The 21,624-nt window shown below is 35.9% G+C and overlaps 1 protein-coding gene across 3 annotated transcripts in view; it reads right to left on the bottom strand.

The window, feature by feature from the left end:
* Positions 1-605: 605 nt before the first annotated feature.
* Positions 606-21,624, bottom strand: part of LOC105148301 (S1 RNA-binding domain-containing protein 1) — a 103,691-nt gene continuing 82,672 nt past the window's right edge. For all 3 annotated transcript variants that reach the window (XR_015547188.1, XR_015547186.1, XR_015547187.1), the window contains one exon: positions 606-21,416. The gene's annotated coding sequence lies outside the window, so the exon portion shown is untranslated. The remainder of the gene's footprint in view (positions 21,417-21,624) is intronic.

Raw genomic sequence — 21,624 nt, 5'->3', positions numbered from 1 at the left:
GAAATGGAAAAACACTGTCTACTGTCATTTTTTTATGAGAACATCTGTTACGTATTTTGTTTAATTGAAATGCAAAACAATTTAAATAATTTTGTTATAATAAATAAAACACGATTCTATGGAACTGTTCTTGACGGAAGTCCACGTACTAATAACTGAGGAATTGCCTATTTTTATTTTTTCCATGGGAATGTCTATTACATATTTTATTCATTAAAAAAAAAAAATAAAACATCCACAATTTAAATAATATTATTTGAAAAATTGATTGCCACAATAAAACACGATTCTATGGAGATTGTTCGTCGAACGATGGGTTCAGAGAAAGGGCTTCGATTTAAAGAAATTTTCTTTGTTTTTACGATCAAAGAAAAAATCAAATAAAATTTATTCGATTTGAAGAGATTATATTCAAATCCAAGAAATAACAAATTCAAATCATAATTAATAAATAAATTTTATTTGATTTAAAAAAATAACGTTTAAATCAAAGAAATTTTTTCACAACTCGAAGAACTTTTTTCTTCAATCGTATATCAAAGAAAATTTCTTTAAAACGAAGCAACCTTTTCTCTGGGTGCTAATAACAGAGGAGTGTTGCCTACTTTCATTTTTTTTTTCATGGGAATGTCACATTACATGTTTCATCCGGTTCAAAAAAATTGAAACGATGCAAGACGATTTGAATAATTTTATTCAAATAGCGAGCCTACTTCCCCGCGTATGCGACAGACAAAAAGGGGTTGGAAACGTCATGGTTGTAAGCGAACAAAGGGGGCTGGGAGGAAAGGAGACAGCGCCCGATGTTTCCTTTCTCACGTTATGCTTTTCTCCCTTGTCTTGCACCCCTAACCGATCGATTTCCGTTCCCCACCCCGCGTGAACACCGCGTACCGACCTCGGTGAACGCGAAATTTATCCTCGGCAGAGGCCGCGAAACTGGATTCAATCAACGAATATAGGCGCTGGATCCATTTACATGCAAAAAAGAAATACGCCGTCATCGATAAACGGTAGCACGATTCATTTCGTGAGAAATACGGACAAACAGGAGCCTGAAGAAATGGTCTTTTTTTCACCCAGCAAACCATGTGGACGATAATAAACGGCAAGATCGTTTTTTCGTGGAGCTTACTTTTTAAATTCTTAATTTACTTGGCAATTAAAATTTTTTTTTCTCGCGTTCAGCGATGAGAAATATTTGTCTATATGTAGATTCGTTCTTCATTCCTCTGTTTTGCATTTACGCGATATTGTATAAGAAATATACGCGTAGATTTTTATTTCCTTCATCGTCACATTCAGGAGGTCAATTGTGTATCTTGAAATGAGATGAAAATTACAAAGGTGAATAAATTCATTTGAATTTTTGTAATTTCATTCATGTGGAAGAAACTAGGTGTGCTCGTTCTCGAGACGAATTTCGTACAATTTTGCCAGATGCGAATACATTCAAATTGACATATTTAAACTGTCAAAAAGGCGAGCATCTGTAATTCCCACGCGGAATAGACCTAATTGACAATGTAACACGCATAATTAAGTAAAAACAGAACAATATGTAAATAAAAGAATAATGATGTGACGGTGATTTATTTAAATTACCGCGATGATATCTGGTATTTAATTCTCATCAGTCATTAATTAATTAGCTAACTAGAAATGTGTATGAATAGCTCCTAGATTTCTTCCACAATAGGTCTGTTTTTTATTTCACCACAAAATTGCAGTAGAACCTTCTTTCTCGCTTTCGCCAAGTGCCAAACATATATTTCTTAAGTTCCAAAAGAGTTTCAACTAATTCAGCTACAGAAAACAGACCTCATGATTTTATTAGTTAACATCTAGTGAATTTGCTCACTTTTGTATTTTCATCTTATTTCAAGATCACAATCGAAAGATCTATATATTTCTGATTTGTCCTCAATCATTATTTCGCTTTCGAAAAAAAAAAAAAAAAAAAAAAAAAAACCTATGAATTTCTCGATGAAAATTACGGCGGTTTACATCAGAAAAGAATAGGCGGCGCAATTTTGGTCGCCTATAGACAGTGAGCGGCTGCGAGATGCGCTTCCCTCGTTTCTCATCGCGCGATGGCAGCAGAAAGGGAGATAAAAGCGTGTGATTTTCTCAAGGTAGAATGATCTCGTCGTTTGTCTGAATATACAAGAAGAGCGACTGCTCCGATATTACACAAAAGTTCGTCTAGACTTCGGATCGCGCCGGACGAACGAACAGCAGCGTGGAATTGCAAAGGGTAGAAGAATATATTCAAAGAAAGCTCGCGGCTAAGCTGGATTTAGAGTTAATCCGGGAGAGACCACGGCCAGAGTACCAGCAGGTCGGTCAAGCGGTATTCGTTGAATAATTATCTGTTATACTTAAGTGCTTAACGTAGAAAAAATGCTCAACGTAGAAGAAATATACACTGAAATAACCATAAAAAAATAAAAAATCACATACTAGCGTTCCTTTACTGGAAATCTTTATTATTCAATAAATAAGTAGAGAAATAAACAGGAAATAATAAATCGTAAACATATCTGAAATAAATTGATTGAATAAAGATTAAAAAATTGTGAATTATCGAGCTATTCGAGCCGCCCGATAATTCACAATTTTTTAATTCATATTCTTGAGAGTCTTATTAGTTTATGTATTATTTAATAAAGAATATATATATATATATATTATTCGAAACATCTCACCTTTTGATCGTGTTGGCGTTCTCTATCGTATATGGAGAAATAATAAAGTTAAAAGATATTACATAATTCATAATTATTAAAGCATAAAAAATATTCACGAGACTCGATATGAAGAAACATTCACGATGTGAATACCTCGAGAGAAATCTCCCTTTTCATCCCTCTCTTTTAATTTGGTCACATGGCGTTGCTCCGTTGCACTCGTTGCACCCGAATGCATTATGCATCAAGTTGCACGCGTGCTGGCCTAGCACCTACGCAGCCATGCATGCCAGTAGTCTCGTTTAAAGACACAGGAAGAACTTCTTCCTGCGTGAAAAGAGACAGAGAGAAAGAGAGAGAGCCTGTTGTCTTGTATTTCAAATCGTAAAATGGGCGAGTCGTCTCCTTTGTACGAATGCGTTTCATATTTTAGCAAGAGTATCTCGCAGATAAAAGTTAAAAACGCCGTTAGTCGCACACGAAGTTTAATATGCATTTATTTTGAGTACGAGCATTATAATTTGTATTATTCTAACTTTGAATAAATATCCTTTGCGATGTCGACGATAGAGTGAAAACTTTAGAAAGGCCTTCGCGAAAAATATTTCAAATATTGTATAGTAAAGTTTTTTCTATGTAGCGTTCACGCTTCGAGAACTTTTGTGAAAAATATGTTTCCGCTTTAAAAATCCTCTTTATCGATAAAAGTATATATTGTATTTTTCCTATACCTCCAGATTTCTTCTACGGACGATAAAGATAAATGTGTTTCCTTCAATTCAAGATCCAACTCTTAAGAGGAACTTATAGTCATTCGTGTTTTACCTGTGATTATTTTTCAAGAAGTATTTTTCTAACTGCTTTTATAGATTAAAAATTCTTTTCCACATACACAGTTAAAATATAAATAACAGTAATGTAGTCCAAACTGTTCGATTTTATATCAAAATGAAAAAAAGTTTTGTTATTCGTTTCTGGAGTCGACTTGTAACAATATTTGCTTTATATACAAATTTTGTATATATAAAACAATCTTGGTTTGAACTAGGAATTACATGAACAAACTATGTTGAGTTTTCAGACTTAGGCTTAGAATACACTGAGAAAAAATATCCTAAATTTTAATAAATATTTATTTGAATAGTACCAACTAAATATTTATTAAAAATAAAAATATATTTATTTGGTACAAAAAAAAAACATTAATTTGATTTAACAATCACTTCTTTTTATTAAATAAGTATATTTATTTATTGTATGTACATGTTTAGTTGGCAGTATTCAAATAAATATTTATTTAAATTTAGGCTATTTTTTTCTCAGTGTATCTAATATGAGAGATTAGTTAAAAAATTTGTACGTGTGCATGCAATATTGATGCATTGTATAATAATAATGATGTAACAATGAAACACATAAATCGTATAGTGAGAGCAAAGTCTGGCATAACGCATAATACATAATGCATGAGAAAATGATCCAATCAAAGTTCTTCATTTCCTTCCTTTCCATGAAATACAAGATTATGATTAATTTTCTTATGCTTTATGCACTATGTGTTATGCAAAGATCTATACTCTGACTTTATGTAGGTATAATGTAAGTCCTATACTGTTCATTTCTCCCAATATGTAAATTAATTTTAATCTCGGTTTAATTTGTTCTTTAATTTATTCTTTTCTAAATCTTAAAATTAGAACAAGACAAAAAATAAATTAAATCAAGTAAGTTAAAGTTAAACAATTTTGATACAAAAAGGTGTGAATCGGTAAAAGACGACTTTAGGATTTCATTAATGTTATTGTGCATGGGTTTGACAAAGTGCGAAACTCCCGTTGCATCATCAGAGGAGCGAGCAGCTTCTCTTAACAAAGACGTAATCCGAAATCGAGTCCGGGTAAATGGGGCCGATTCTCTCTGCGGGAACGGTGCGGATTAACTTTCCGTTGGTGTAAAGCCGCACGCGAACTTGCCCGCAAAATAGAGCTGACCGTCGTTTAATCCGTTCACGTCAGAGTACGTGCCCGTTGGGCCGATTTCGTCGCAATTGCATTCCAATTAGCGTGAAAACGCGAACGCCAGGCTGGAGACTGCAGGCGCCGCAGATTCTGCACCTTACCGTGTCAGCATCGTAATAGTACCAGCGATACTCTGACTATATGTAAGATACAATATAGGAAAACATGTCTAGCTGAAAAATCAATGATAAGTTGATCTATCTACACACGGAAAAATACATACTGTGTTAAATCTATAGTGTCAAATTTAATCTAAGGTGAGTCGCCACTGCTTCTATTCAATTACATCGTTATTCTGCTGCTCAGTTCATCTTATCTCATTAACATTGTCGATGCAAATCAAATTTTATAACTGGTTAGGCTATATCAACAGTATTACTGTCGCCTCGCTTTTTGCTTGCTTTTTGTTGTTACCATTACCACTGCTAATATACTACTATTAATCCTAGCAAACCATTAATGAGTCCAACGGACCTTTGCAATTTTTTTACATTGCTGTTTACATTTCCTTGAAGCATTGTAATTAATTGAAAATAAGATATTATTTATTTGATTCATATTTATCTGTCTTTGTCTGACTTCGAGGTATAAATTTCACACGTTTTGAGCTAAAAAATACGTCCAGAGATATGATGCGACAAAGTTGCAGGGTTTCACAGATTCTGGTATGATCAAAAATAATAATGGCTTACTAGGATTAACTGTAAACCTAATTCACAAGCTTGTACAATGTAATAAAGTTATTATTATTATTTTATACTAAAACAATGATTATATTTGACACTGTACAGTGTCAATTTAACACTATGTAGTGTCAAATTTAATTATCGTTTTAGTATAAAATAATGATATATTTAGTAGGAGCAATGGCGATTCACCATGTTAAATTTGACACTGTAGATTTAACAATGTACGCAAATCATAATTACTTGTTTCAAGTATTTCGCTTCTGCGAGATTCTAGAATTTTATGGATTCTCGAGGAACGCGAATTTTTTTTTATCCGTTTTTATCTCCTCGCACTGAAACGTATATATTACTGAACGCGAAACGAAAGTATCAGTTCACTCCTTATTTAGCAGGGACACGTATATCTGTGCCACGCGAACACACGAGTTTTATGCTTACAGAGAAGGCGAAACGACAGGTCGCCTTTACATTCGAGCGTATAAATAGTCAAATGAAGTCGTTAAAAACGCAGTATTACAGCGCAGTATTATCGCGAAATGGATTACGATCGAATATGAAGAATTCCTTTATATCAAAGAAATTAAATATTTATCGTGATTATATATGAAACTCGCTGCTCGCAGAAACATCAATTTTTTTTTAATTGCGCAACACGCGTGCAATCATTTTTTTTAAAATAACGTTCTCGTCTTTTCAAGCGGAATTATTACATAATTATTATCGTATCACAATTATTATATAATTATTATTATATAACTTTTATAATGTTAATACAGAGGTTTAACATGGTGGTCTCGCCCTTAATTCTTCATTATACCTAAAATATATAAGCCAATCATTATCTTACAACAGTTACAAAGTTGCTTTTTTTCTGTTAAACGCAGCTATTATTTCTCGTAACTGGAACACCATTCCTTGTTTCTCGCTCTAATATATTCAGACAGAACAGCTTTTGAACAAGCCTGCAACATAATGCATAGGTGACACATAATTTCCATTTTAACTCTCGTGTCGCAGATCTCGCGCAAGCTTTCATACGTACGAAATATATCCGATATTATACGACGCGCGGATCGCTTCTAAAAGAAGATTAGAGATCCGTGCCTCTCGGACTATTGTGTCGTTTCCCAGTTTCCCAGTTTCCGTCCCGATTGCGATCCTCTCTCTGTGCACGCGTCGTCTAATCACGGCAATTAATTCCGACCGCTTTTGTACGAACGCGTCGACAAACGTGGCGCGTGCATAAATTTTGCAATGCACACACTCGAGCGTGTCCCCGAGCGGCGCGCTTAAACCGGTTTCCGGTGGCATTCAATGGTCGCTTTCGCGTATATAGCCGTGCACGGCCGCGGAGTTCGGGGGCGCGGATAAGTTATACGAAATTAACGGGTCGCTTATCACCTCCTTTCTCTCTCCTTCTTCTCTCCCTCGCAAATTCGTTCGCACTGCATGCGCCGGGAATCGCCGAAAACCCGCGGTCTCGTTCAGCAACAGCAGCAACGTGACCTTTGTCATTGTCCGATTAATCTAGTCCCAATTCTCAAAGATTAATTTGAATTTGAATTTTAATTTGTTGGAATTTAAAGTAATTAAAATTGGCACCGTTCAAATTTGCCGTCCACACAGTCGAAGAATTTGTATTAAATTTAACACGAGATAAATATGTTAGAAAGTAACGCAAATATTGTGTAACATTAATATAAAAAAAACGTAACACTGACACAATTTAATATAAGCAATCTTATGTTTTAATTAAAATTAACATTTATATGATATACTAAATTAACACATTTTATTCATTTATCTTAAAATTTATATTTTAAGAAATATTATTTTAATGTTATTTATTCACTTATTTATAAATTGTGTTATTTTAAGAAAATGTTGAATATTAATTTAATAACATATTTAAATAACACAATCATATTACGCTAAGTTAGCACTCGGATATATTAAAAATTCGAAACGTAAAATTTTAACAAGAGTAACCATTTTTAATACAAATACAAAATGTTTTTTATCGTGCATCTTATTATAGAAATAATTGGGAATTCCAAGGTCTTACATTTGTTCAATTTGTTACTGCTCCTATTTAATTTCCTTAAATTGATATATTTTACATCTTTCGTCATTGTGACTTTTCATTTTTTGTAATTATTATTCCTCGTGCAGTAAAAGTATTCTCTATGTTTGAGAAATATTTGCCTAATTAATCCGTCTAGAGCAACAGAATTTTTTACCGTCTCTTGCTGACACCTACTGACGTAATATGCTAATAAATCAGTTTTAATTATTCCCGAACGAGCGCACGTCTGTTAGATACAACTTGGATACAACTTGGATACAACTCGGTGATGTTCCATTTCTCAACCTGTTACGAACGGTTAAATTTTCCGACTCGACTTCGAGACAAGCAGACATTCCTCTCGATTATACGCGAATCTAAAGCGCATGTACGTTTCGGAATAATACGTTTTGCCTCGTGACTAGTAACGCTGCAAATGCAACTCGGCATTGCGCGCATGATGCATTTAATTGACCGCGATAAACTCATGCGCTTTTCATCGTCGCGCTTATCGCTGGACATAAGAATTCCTTCGCTATAATTCCCAAAGACTAATTCTAATTAAATCAGAGAAATCAGAGAAATGTCAAGGATATCGAAAACGGTTGAGGAAATCAGAGAAAAGCCAGGAAATTTTGCAAAATTTTCCGTAAAAGTAAAAATTTTGATTTTAAAGAAGATCCAACTTTGTGCGAATCTGTGAAGTTAACATGACATTCTATTAATATGAAAAAAAAAAATAACAGTTTCAATAACATTTTTCATAATTCCTTATAAAAATAAAAAAAGAGTTCTGCATTTTTTATACTAAAAAATCAAAAATTGAAAAAATTGCAGCGAAACTCTGCTTAGAAATTATTGTCTCCTATATTTAACGTGAAATTAAAATTAGTAATTATTGGAATTTTGTTTTCAAATCACATATATTGGTAATGCTTGAATAGTATTAACAGGAACTGTAACTAAAAGGAAATATTTATATTGTTCTTATACTTTAGAAGAAAAGTATCAGAACTAGATTCATAAAGTTAACATATATTTGTAATTTTGATGGTTCAGTATATGAAAAATGCGAAACTCTTTTTTATAAGGAACAATAGAATTACGAAAAGTGCTACTAGATTAATTTTATTATGTTAACAGAATATCGTGCTAACTTCATCCTAGAGGTGCCGCTATAAATAATGAGGAAGATCTTACGGAGAAACCAAAAATTTCTTCGTCGAAAGTTCGCCGTGAGGTCAGTCTTAATGAATTCTCCGAGTGGTCGATGAAAAAGCGTGAATCGCATTAGATGGGAACGCGCGGTATTTACTTAGAGCGTTTTCTCTTGAATTTCGCACAGCGGTGAATCCCGTTCCACCTAATTGGAATTGCACGTGAGGCTCTACAACTTTAATTAGAACTCGAGTGTTTTTAATCTACTAAAAACACTCTGCGATTTGTTAAACGTCCCTTTTCTTTTACATTGACGTCCGAGTTTCGGGCGAGACGTCGCTTCAACACCGCGACAAAAAGTGCATTCTGTAAAATTTACGAGATAATATAAAACGACGGACGATGAGAAAGAGGGGGACATTTTACTTCCGTATGAATATTCAAGCTCTTCATATATATCGTCGCCTCTTAGCTGGGCCGATTAAATGGAGAGCACAGTATGTGTAACAATCGTGCTGCCTTTCTCTCTTTCTCTCTTTCCATTGAAGGCTTTTAACCCAATTAGCATAATGTCAGTGAGAACGAAGTGAGCTGATAGAACACGCAATAGCGCCTATCTACCTCGGCGGGAAGATTAAAAGCGCAGCGTAAAACGATCGGGGTGATTCTAACAGCCGCCATATACTGGAAAAGTTCCTCCCTACAAGAAGGAGCGCAAATTAAATTATTCGATAAGTCTCGTGGGCATAGTGGTCTCTATTATTCTCGTGCAAATCCCGCGTTTAAACGCGAAAGGTATCCTTTGAACGTTATCCCATGAAGAGCGACAACGAATATCTCAAAACCACGCTTGAACTTGTTGCGGTAACAAGACGCGACCAAAGGAATCTCTTTCCTTCGGATCCGAGCGTTTAAATTCCAAATTTACAGGTTCATATATAATAAATTGTCTGCCAAGTAAATTTTCTATGACTTATTGCATGAATACTCTCTAAATCAGTGAATGAAATGTGAGATCTCTAACTTAGCTAATCTTTATTATGCGATTTAACTAATCTTATTTTAATGCAATAAATATGGTATTGGAAGATTCAAATTAATGTGAAAATATCAGTATTTTAGTTATATAGCGCTCAAATATTCTTCCTTTTTTAATTGAACTTCTGATTATCCACTGATTCAGATTTAGAGAGTACGCCAGAATTTTTATTATTGTTTAATAAATTATTGGATAATATGAGTAAATAAAATTATATCCAGTAGTTGCGAGCTTTTCACTTTATTGTATCCAACTATTAGTGTAGCTTAAAATTTTATATAAAATGGCATTTATTTCTTTAAAATGTTTTAAAAAATTTTAATAACGCGTGACCATCATTATTGAAAGCGTTGGTCATAAACTGACTGCGACAAGCATATTAAACAAGTTTCTGTAATTTTTTAATCGATTATATTTCTGTCGCGTATGAAGATTTAAAAGGGAAAAATTTTAATGTAGACATCTAAAAATATTAACCTTCCACCTGCAACCGAGATCTTTAAAAGCACCGTCGATAATTTAATAAATTTTATAAATTTCAGATAAATTTAAATCTGTAAACAATAAGTAAAATGCCGATTTCCATAATATTATAGTAAAAACTTATTGTTAAAAACAAATATATCAAACTTTTTCGGTTTTTTTATATAATTCGGAATAACAATTTTTTTTGTTTTTCAAAGACTCCTACGCTATTAAAGAAACAACAATGGTAACCGAATCCCTTGAGTGAAAAAAATATTTTGTTATTTTTAACTGTTTTTGTTATTTTTAACATGTATGTCAAAATAGTAAATTAATTCATTCTGTGGTTAGTTTCCAAATAAACAATGTTCATATTAACGTATGCATTTAGTAAATGATATATTCAATTTTAATCATAGTAATTTAATACAATTTCTACATTTGAGTTAAATTAATGATTTACCGAACAGTGACGATCTAGAAATGATTAAAAATATCTCGAAATGAATATAATTTGACATTACAAATTTAATAATATACCGTTATGTTTTTTAATATTTGATATTTTAATTGGAAAAAAAAAATTTTTTTACAATATGTTTATTTTTATGAAAGTTATAAGCAAAATTTGCCTGGGTTGAATATATCATATATCAGTGTTTGTTCCCGTATATAGTAAAATAATTCAGTTAAATTAACGATATATTAACAGTGGCGACCTACAGAAATGATTAAAAATTACTGAAATTAGGTACAATTTGACATTACAAATTTAACAGTGCTTGCTAACGGAAAAGTTAAAATTCATGTTGTCGTCGGTGGAGGGTTGACAATAATATCCACAAAATTATACTATTTTATACAGACTATTTATGAAGAGAAAATGTGATCGGCTCGCACGAAGCATCGAGAAGCATCAAGAAGCTTGTCTTGTCTTTTGAAGCGAATTAACTTTTCTTCTCCTCTCCGATAATTTCAGCTATTCGAATGCACATTACGACGCTCGTTCCTCTGTCGATCTCGAACAAGAGAGCTGCATACAACAAACTCACTTCGCACTGTTACTCTCTCGGAAGATCCGCTCGTCGGCGAACTCTTCGGGCGGACGTGGAGCTCCGAAACGTGTCCAACACGCGGTAGAGATAACACATGCCGCCCGCGCGAGAGCGGAGTTTACGGAGAGAGGATGCGATAAAAATAGCTCCTCGCAAAGCCGTTCCGATTGTGCCTGTTCCCGGTGCCTGGATGGTGTTCTCATCGCATCAGGGCGAACGTCTGACTCGAGTATTCTGCGCGAGACGCATTCACGAGTGAATGAGTGAGTGAGTGAATGAGTGAATGAGTGGGTGAGTGAGTGAGTGGGGGAGTAAGTGAGAGAGAGAGAGAGAGAGAGAGAGTTTCGCGAAAACTTTTCGCGGATCGAGTTATCGCGTTTCGGCGCTCCGCTATTTTGTTTGTCTTGTTCGATTTGTTCAGAAGTCCCCCTTCGCCGTAAATTCGAGTTAGGTAACTCGCACCGGAGAAGCGGCCGTAGGCGCTATGAATCATCTCACCCCGCGCGTTTTACGTGGTCCTACCCGGTCTGAAATTCTAAAATTCGCGATCGTTGTGTGCTCAGCCTGTTGTTTTATCGCGAAAAGGAAAGAAAGGAGGCTTGAAAATCCACGCGGAAAGAACGAATTTTAACTTTTGTTGAAGTATATAACGATTTAGCTAAATATTGATCTTAAAATAATTTTGTTAGACCGTCAAAATAATTACGTGAAAGTCTTAAATATACACTCTAAATTTCTTGCAGTAGAATCTTACTTCAAGAGAGTGGAAACACAACGACTCCTGAAAACAAGTAAAAAATATTTCACTTCTTGAAAAAGAATGAAAATTTTCACTCTTTTCAGAGTGAATTTTCGAAGAGGTGAAATCTCACTCGAAAAAAAAAGTAAGATTTCACTTCTTCGAAGTGAAAATCACTCTAAAAAGAGTGAAAATTGTCAAGAAGTGAAGGGTGGTTGTATTTGCACTTTCTTTGAGTGAGGTTTCACTGCAAGAAATTTAAAGTGTAATAAGCACACTGAAAAAAAAACTCAATGTTAATAAATATTTGTTTGAATAGTTTTAAATAGATATTTATTAAATAATAAATATATATTTATTTGATGCAATAACCATTAATTTGATTTAATTATCATTTTTTCATTGAGTAAATATTTATTTACTGTAAGTAAATGTTTACTTAGTACTATATATTCAAAGAAACATGTAGGATGGATTTAATAAATTTTTTGTTTTTTTCAATGCAATGCTGCAAAAAGTTTTAACATTCCACCAACTAATTTAAACGTCTTTCATAATCATTTGGATAGGTCAAACGAAATTATTTTAAGATCTCATTTATAGTTAAATAATTTTTAGATACTACAGCAGCATTCCTTCCGTATAGTATTACTGAGCATTACCAGTATTGCGAAGAGCATTGCACAAAAGAGGGAACATTGACCGCAAGGGGAAACGATGATCTCTTTCTCCCATTCGCGGTTCAAAGTAATAAAATTTATCGATACGTGGATCGTTGGTCACGTCGCGACTGTCGCAAACAGCCTCCGTGATCTCTTCCTCTCGCGAGCAAGTTCTCAAATGCGATGTCATTTCTCGCATAACGTATCGGCCAAAGTTCGCCGAGCTCGCCGAGCGGCGTCGCGCGGCGTCGCGCGGCGTCGCGCGTGCACACATTGCACATACCGCGATAGGAAGGCGTATGATTTCTCGGGTGTTCCAGCCCCGTTTCGAGCGGAAACCCGGGGAACGAATGCCGGAAATATATGTGGAACAGCGTGCACGCGCTATCTGCCCGCCGCGGGCGCAGGAAACGCGCCCAGGACCGGAAATGAAGGATGTAACTGGGACGGCGAGGCGAGGCGAGGCGACCGCGCGTACATATGTTCCTAATGAAATTCTAACGACGCGTGTGGCACAGGAATTCTTGCAGATACATTGTACTTATGTCGGGACCCGCGAAACAAGAGCGCAGCTTCGTCAGATTCTAAGATTTGAGGTTTTTTTTTTATCGAAAAGATAGATTTTTTCCCGTTGTTTTTTTTCATTGCTTATAACTTTTTAGTAATAAAAATATATATACATTTTGCTTTGGCTGCATTTACACTATTAGATGTGCAAGAAACGGTGGTAACTTCTCTTGAATTAAATAACATTTTGTTTACCTTTAACTTTTATGTATGTCAAAAATAATATGCATGTAAATTAATACATTTCTGTAATTAGTTTTAATGAAAACGATGTCTACATTAACGTACAAACTTAGTAAATCAAATTTAATATATTTTCTCTACATTAAAGTTAAATTTTAGTTCAATTAACGACATATTAAATAGGAGCAGTTGCGATTTATAGAAATGATTAAAATATCTCAAACTGGATATACTTTTACATTATGAATTTAACAATATTACGTTCGTTAACATCTGATGTTTTGAGTAAAAAAAAGTTTTCACGTGTTTAAGGATTTAAGGATAAAATAATATCGCATAAAATGCATAATCATAGCATAGACGAAAAAACGCTTTTTGCTGAAGTCTAAAAATTCAGTTAGACACAGATTAAAAAATAATTTTGTTTGAACCATCAAAATAATTATGTAGGACGTTCAAGCTAGTTGCTAAAACGTTAAAACTTTTTGCAATATTATTGCAAAATTATTTACTGAGTAGTGATCGTCCGACAAAATTATTTCCAGATCTATATCTAGCTAAATTTTTAGATATTTCAGCGAAGCCATTCTTTTCATGTAGCATAAGCTCGTCCATAAACTGGACCAATAAGCATCCAGCATAAAATCGCCATGATTTACATAACGTATTCATGGGTCTAGACGATCTTATATATTAGATATACCACGCTTATATATTTTGCGTGCTATAGCCCTTAGTATTAAGATTTTTGATGTTATAGATATGGAAAAAAAAAGGTAATTTTATATCGACCGCAATAAAGAGTCATATATGTTTCTCATCACGATTTTATATGGCAACGAAAACGTTTCGTCGCAATATGGACAATGTTAATCGAGAGAAAGTCGAATGTACGCACGAAGTCATGAAAACTACATTTAGCGGATATATCTGCGTCCTGGGTATCGGGAACGAGAATCGGCCGTGTGTTACAATTCGTACAGATTATATATATGGACGCGATTTCGTATCGCGCTGCGCCGCGCCGGTTCGATCCGATAAGTTTTGCAGTCGAATCTGCAGTCGAAGTTAAGCGGATTGCTAAGTTCGGAAAAGGATTGCCGAGCCATCGTGCCAGTGCGATCGTAACTTCCGATCCAGCCAAATGCAATTCGTAATCCGTTATCGATTGGATTCCACCAGACGTGTGTCTTTTCTCTCTCTCTCTCTCTCTCTCTCTCTCTCTCTCTCACTTCCTCTATTACTCTCTCATACAGCCGAATAAACGAGGTCTTATCTCCGCGATAACACTCATGTCGTCCACGAAAATTTTGATGAATGAAATCTTTGTCCACAAATCTTTGTCCAGATCAGGCAACGTTCTCCCCGTTCTTTTCTAGATTCGTATGTTTTATGTATCTAAAAATTCAACCTGCTTGAAGAAATCATCGCTCTCGTTCCGTTTTCCAATATTTTATATGTCTTACTTGATCGTAATAATTTTATTTCATAGCAATGCTATAAATACTTAGCAACGCAAGATAAATATTTTCATGTTACATGTATTACGAGATTAGAAACTTGTATATTTTATGTACACATTTCAAGACGAGAAATTAAGACTTTAGAATATAAATCACGTCAAGAATAAATTCGAATGTATAATTTATATAAAAATACGTGCATAGAAATTTGCCAAAATTTTTCCAAATACAGGTTGTTCTATTTAAAACATTCTTGTAACTTGAAAAATTTGAATAGAATCCTTGAAACACTTCGAGTATTTAAATTTCTTAATATAAATATTTATATACTTGTAAATTATAAATATTCAAAGTATTGTAATACAAAATAAATCGAAAATACTTAAAGAGACGTTGGGAAGATCAAATAAGATCTGTTCAAATTACTTCTTACTATACTTCAGAGATCTTCATAAATTACCCAACCAGAATCCACAATTTTTTGAGAAAATCAAGTCTTTTCAATTTGATTCCAAAAAGTTTTCTATATATGGGTATTATTTTAATTTTATTATAACATTAAACATGTCACACGTAATAAGAAACGGAGCGGCGTCCTTCCGCTTAAAATTCGTTGAATGTTTTATGGTGGACAATTTAGTTCAAAAGCGCCCTTAACTCTGAGCAGAGTCATTAAAATTTCGTCCATAATTCTACGATTTGAGAGGTCGCACGAGAGGTCGATTCGCGAGTCCCCACCTGCATTAACAAACCTGGGGGCGCGTCAAATTCGCAGCAAGGGTGCCCGATATCGACGACTCCTGGAGGACTTCCTTTCTTCGCGCTCTCCGCACGTGCCCACGATGTTTAATGCAATTTCCCTTATCGCGGCGACGAGTTTCCTCGTCCCTGTCGCTTCGCGTCCCACCACGTCCAGCCCGCCCACCGCCCCCGACCTTTTCCGCGAGAAAAAGTCTTGGCCAGAGTGCGCGGAGCAATAAATTGCAGCTACTCGAATCAACTTTTGAATTACGACTCGGGAGAGCTCGTTACGACAACCAGCGAAATCCTGTTAGCCGCATTGCAACCGTAATGAACTCGTCCGACGTGGCTGGTAGCGCGGGAAAGGAAGACCATCGCCGCGATAGTTCGGCAGAAACGCGACCGAGAGTATTTCTGCGATGCTATCGAGAGCGTTGATTTCACTCGGCCCCGTTAGAAAACTTCTTGATTATTAATAGCTAATTTGACCTGCCTCTCCCTGCAATTTTCTTTGGCGTCGCGCTATCGTATTCCCTTTAACGATACTCTCATTTATTCCGCAAAACTTTATACTATGTTTCGCCCGAGGCTGTTGGGTAACAATGATTTTCGTATATTTACTTTTAATTCATCGAGAAGCGAGAATTTGTCGGAAGATAAAATATTCCCGTGAGAGAACGCGATTTTAGTAAAAGTTAAAGTATCTAAGAGAATACCGATCTAAAAATAATTTTGTTAAATCATCAAAATTATTTTATAGAAATCTCAAGCTACGCTGCGAAAAGTTTTAACATTCTAGCAACTATTTGAACGTCTTATATAATAATTTTGATAGTCCTAATATAAAATTAGATCTCTATTCTAGCCAAACTTTTTATTGGATTTTCATCATTACTTGGGTTTCCTAGATAATTATTTTGATGCTCCAAACAAAGTTATTTTCAGATCTGTAATAGCTAAATGTTTAGGTACTTTAGCAAAATCGTCCTTTCTGTATGCTTTCCTTTCTTCAACTCCGTACAACGTGCATAAATTTTTGAGCAACGTCACGCACACTCATATATTCATATGCGATCTGACAAAATGTTGCAAGTTTAAGCATAAAGCTTCCGCAGTCAGATATACACACGTACGTATACTTTACGTACCTACAGGACGTTTTTATGCGGAAAGAGTATAAGATGTGACGGAAACTATGAGAAAAGCTCGCTCGTACAGCGCTCGTTCGAGGTTTCCTTCTTGCAGCTACTAAAAAAATTTGTTACCTTTTTAGGGGGTATTGTCTTTGGAGAAACGCCGGGACTAAAGAGGGTTTTCACGCGAGTTGCCGCGAGATAAGACCAGGAGGATGGGGAATGGGCGTCGGTACGACGTACGACGGGATAGATGCCGATAAGAGCAATCCTGAGGGTGCGTTTCCATATAGCGCGACCTAAGTGTCGACGACGAGAATGCACGATAAAGATCGTCGACAAGGGGTGGAGGCCCAGCATGATATTATTGGTGCGTAACTCTTGGAAATAATATAGCTGTAATATAGCACGCACTGCGTGTATTACATCTCGAAACATTATTATTAAGGTACATTATTGAGTTCTTAACGTCAGATTACACCCACACGCAATTGGAGTTATTTTTATTCATTTCTACAGGTCGCCATTGCTCCTAATTTAACTAAAACGTTAATTTGACTAAAACGGTGGCGATAAACAACTTGAGAAAATGTATCGTATTTGATTCAAATTTATAGTTTATTATTTACTAAGTGTGTATATAGGTTAATTTGACTAAAACGATGGTGATAACTTAAGAAAGTGTATCAAATTTGATTCAAATTTAATTTATTATTTACTAAGTGTATACGTTAATATGAACGATGTTTATTTTGAAACTAATTACAGAAATGGACATTTTAATATATTAAGGGAGTTAAAAATAATCAAATATTTAACGTAAAGGCTTGAGTTACTATATTGCTCTTTTCATACATCTAACAGTGTAAATTAGATATCATGGAAGAAGATCGCGCACAAAGTATATCTCACAGATGGATATTTAATGTTAACCGCATAAAATGAATTTTTCGTAACGTGATAATTTAACCGCTAGACGTCATTTCGCTTTCGCGCAACATGACAATTTAATTTCACGCGCAAAGGAAGAAAGTTTACCGAGAAATCTAACTTGCTCCTTGCTATTTCTCTGTTGCGGTAGTGCACGTTCTGCAAGACGATATCACTAGGTGATATAGATAAGGGATTCGGAGACCAAACGCCGGAGATCGCATCTGCGAATAATACAACCTCCTCCGAAATAACGTCGTCATGATTTACCATACCGCAGGATATAATCAACAATTCCAATTCTCGACCGTTACCCTGATCTTTATCGCGCACAAATTTATCGAGATTTACTCATGTATTTCTGTCGCAGATCTCGTATTCTTGGATACATGGCGCTATCTCGTTGACGAATGATCACATCATTGGTCTGCTGTAAAAAAGTTTCATAGAAAATTATCTAAAGAATTAATAGCCCCGTCGATTTTTTTTCGAATTATTTTAGAATTCCAGAAAAATGTTCCTCTTTATTACTTCATATTTTTACTCTTAATTGCTGCTGTAATTATATTATTATTTTTATGATATTAATGGCCGCATCTCGCGACATTTCTCTGCGCGCGTGTCTATTTAGCTCTTTTTCAAATATACGACGCAAATATTCGCGCGTAATGCGCAATGTATACGACCTGGCGATCCACTGAGAGTCGTACCAGCTTTGCGCCACATTAAATTACATTTATTATTCTCGCGACATACCGCCGTAATACATTTCGTCGACAGCAACGCTAATCTACACTCTCACAATGAATGCGCTCAGGCAGCACGCCTCATCAATCACACTTGCGAGGAAAGTCCTCTGGCCTCCAGAGGTACTGATTTTCATTAAATTGATATACCGATTCCCCGTATCTCCCGCGAAATACCTCTAGCAGCTGCTGTTTTCCTAGCAGATGCTTGCATGCGCGTGTTCGAAGTTAAAAGAGTCATACTTTACTCCATTACTAGGATACAGAAATATATCATCAGAGAAATTTCTGTGAGAAATAAATATTCTCCAATAAAGAACAATTTTTAATATGTATCATGGTAATGAAAAATTTTCAATTTTATTTATCAAACGTCGCCTATTATCAACTTTATTTATCGGCGATTATATCTGATGTCGATCGATGCGTTTATACCTACCGAAAAAGATGGACAGAGAGAGGAAAGAAATAGAAGAATCACCACCTACGAGAGTCAGAAATGGGAGAGATGATATCGAGAAAGCAGAATTCGCGTTTCAGAAATACTATAAGCAGGGCTGTATTGTAGAGTAGACCTCCACTGCCATTGTCCGTAGGCGTGCTGGGCGAACCTAGGTCTTAAGATCCAGTCTGGTTTCTCGGGACAAAGCCTTCACGACGAGGCTGCCGACAGGCGAATGCACAATTACACACGCGTCGTCTGCTCCGCCTCGTCTGCTAAGAAACCTTAATTAACGCGGGCTTTCGACGTCTCGCCACCGAAGTACATCTCGCTCCTAAGCGCGAACCCCTTTCTTTCTCTCATCGCGACACGATAATCCTTTAATGCGTTTACGATTAATCGCGTCAATCTTCTACACGAGTCTTAATAGAAATAACATAAGCGAAATAATAGGAACGCACACAGTGGTCGACAGTAAGGTTGTATTGCATACAATTCGAGAAGATAATCTTGCGAAAAAAGAATTCCAATCCGTCATCAATAATATCCATAATGAAATTAATAGAAAGATCAAAACGAGCAATTAATTAATAAAATGTTGGAAAGAGAATTTATTTATATTTTTATATCAACTCTCCAACATTTTAATTATATTAATTAAGGTTTCGTGTATTTTATTTTTTGTTTTTCCAAACCATTAATTTAATTTATTTTCTGTCGTTATTTAACTGAAAAAGACTTGGTATATTCGAAACGTTCATTGTATATTAATAAAGAACTAGTTTTAATTCCTTTTTACTAAACTATAGTTTTAATCTTTGACCTAATTAACTACTCGTTCGTTTGACCTTTCTGCCAACTTTATTATATCAATCCATCAAGTTTCATCCGTGTGATATCTCCAATCTTCAAGAGCAACATTTTAGGTACCTACATTACATGTCCCTTCGACCCCATTTTGTGTGCTCGACCCTTAACCCGATATTGTAACTCCAAATCTGGCATTCTTTCCTCGACTATCCTCGACTGTCCGCTTGGGATATCGAATTCGTAGATCCTGATTGAAGAAGCGATCCTGCGGCGTAAGAACGGAGCGTTATATGCTCTGCATTATGGAGGTCGTCCAGCCACCCGAGAATGTCAGGGCGTTACATAAAGGCCATTACCAGGCACACAGTGGACGGCGAGAATCGTTGAGGCGAAGAGGCGCTCTCTGATCCTCCTCCCTCGTCTCGCGCCCAGATCCGAAAAGGTCAAACGTGAGGGAAAGACGCGCGTTCCTGGCATTCGACAGCACCATCAGCGACAGACTCTGGCAACGATGTCCCTCGAGCATCAGAAGAAAACGCCAAATTCAAAGCTAACGCTCGGACGAGGGGTTTTTCGATAGCAGCAAAGCGATGTATTCGAGAGATCAGATCTTATTTCTATTGCAATATTAAAAATTAACTTCGTTAATAATCATAAGTTCTTTACTTTTTTTTTTTTTTTTTTAAATGAATCTCATTTTAAAGAATGAAAATTGGACCAGTTTTGGAAAAGAGTAACTCAATTTTCAATCTTTAAGAAGTTTCACTATTCAGAATGGCTATTCGCTCTAAAAGTTTTAGCGAGGGTGTATTAAAAAAGAATTGACATGAAAAACAATGATTTTACGAAGGCAAGCGAGTACTTGTCGTACATCTAGCGAAATAAAAATTTAAGTGTTTTATTGTGCTGGTCCCTTTGGCTGGATCCAACCAGCTGGAAACGGTCCCTCGGAGTCTCAGCCTTTTACATCCCTTTCCCTTTCGATAACTATATAGGTACACATAAAAATAGCTAGTAACCTCTTCAGGTGAAGGGCTCCTGCGGGAGCTACGTTAGAAGCACGTGCTGTGAATTTTGGGTACGATTCCGGGCGCGTACCTTCGTCATCCCCCTTTGTATCCCCATCCCTCTCGGCACGACATCGCCAATATTCGACGTCCTGAATCCACCTTCCATCCTCTTTGCTCGATCGCCCGTCCGTTCAACCACGATCGTGTTGTCTCTCAAAATCTATAGACGACGCCTGCAGATCCAATGTTCGCGCATGGCGACAATAAAGTATAATTCGATTCTCTCCCGAGTTTTGAGGGGCGCTGAGCCAGAAAGAAACGCCTGATTTACGCTATTTCCCAGTGCGAACGAGCAGTACTTTGGTATTACAATAACGCATACTGGTCTTGAATAAAAATTTTTCATCCAAGTAACGACACGGTAAAAGGATTCCTTGCTAATCAAGCCGCAAAAGCGTAATCGCGGCTCCGTCTTAATAGCTACGAGAGAAGCTTTTCTGCCATTACGTTTTATCACAAATGGGAGAAGCTTAATACGACAGCGCCGCGAATTTCCCGCGAGGAGCCGAAACTCTTTTAGGCGGCGGCATGGACGGTGCAACAAAGTTTTCCGCGCTAGCGCGATGTCGCATAAAACAAAAAGAGAGGAAAGAGGGGAAAAAAGGAAGAAAGAATATTTTCTACACACCGTCGGGACTCGTTTTGGATAAGTTTCGTACTAGTTGGAGACGCGACTCTCGAAGGATTTCAAAAATTACTTACCAACAACAAGTCCGCCGAGGTAGACTAATTTCTCCGAAAAGTTCGTGATCTGAAAAAAAAAAGAACAAACCGTTTGATACACCGTAATTTTAAACTTTACTGTATAAATTTAACTCTTGGAATACATATATATTATACATATGTCATATATGTTCAATACACATATATATGTTACAACACACGGAAGAGCGTAGGTTCCAATGAGATTCGCAACACTAGGAAAAAATGTTTTAACAAAAATGACTGATTGAAATGTA

The sequence above is a fragment of the Acromyrmex echinatior genome, chromosome 13 (assembly GCF_024713525.1).
Source record: "Acromyrmex echinatior isolate Ae372 chromosome 13, ASM2471352v2, whole genome shotgun sequence".
NCBI lineage: Eukaryota > Metazoa > Arthropoda > Insecta > Hymenoptera > Formicidae > Acromyrmex > Acromyrmex echinatior.
Note: the sequence above shows the minus strand (reverse complement) of the source record. Positions and strands in the feature narration are given on the sequence as shown.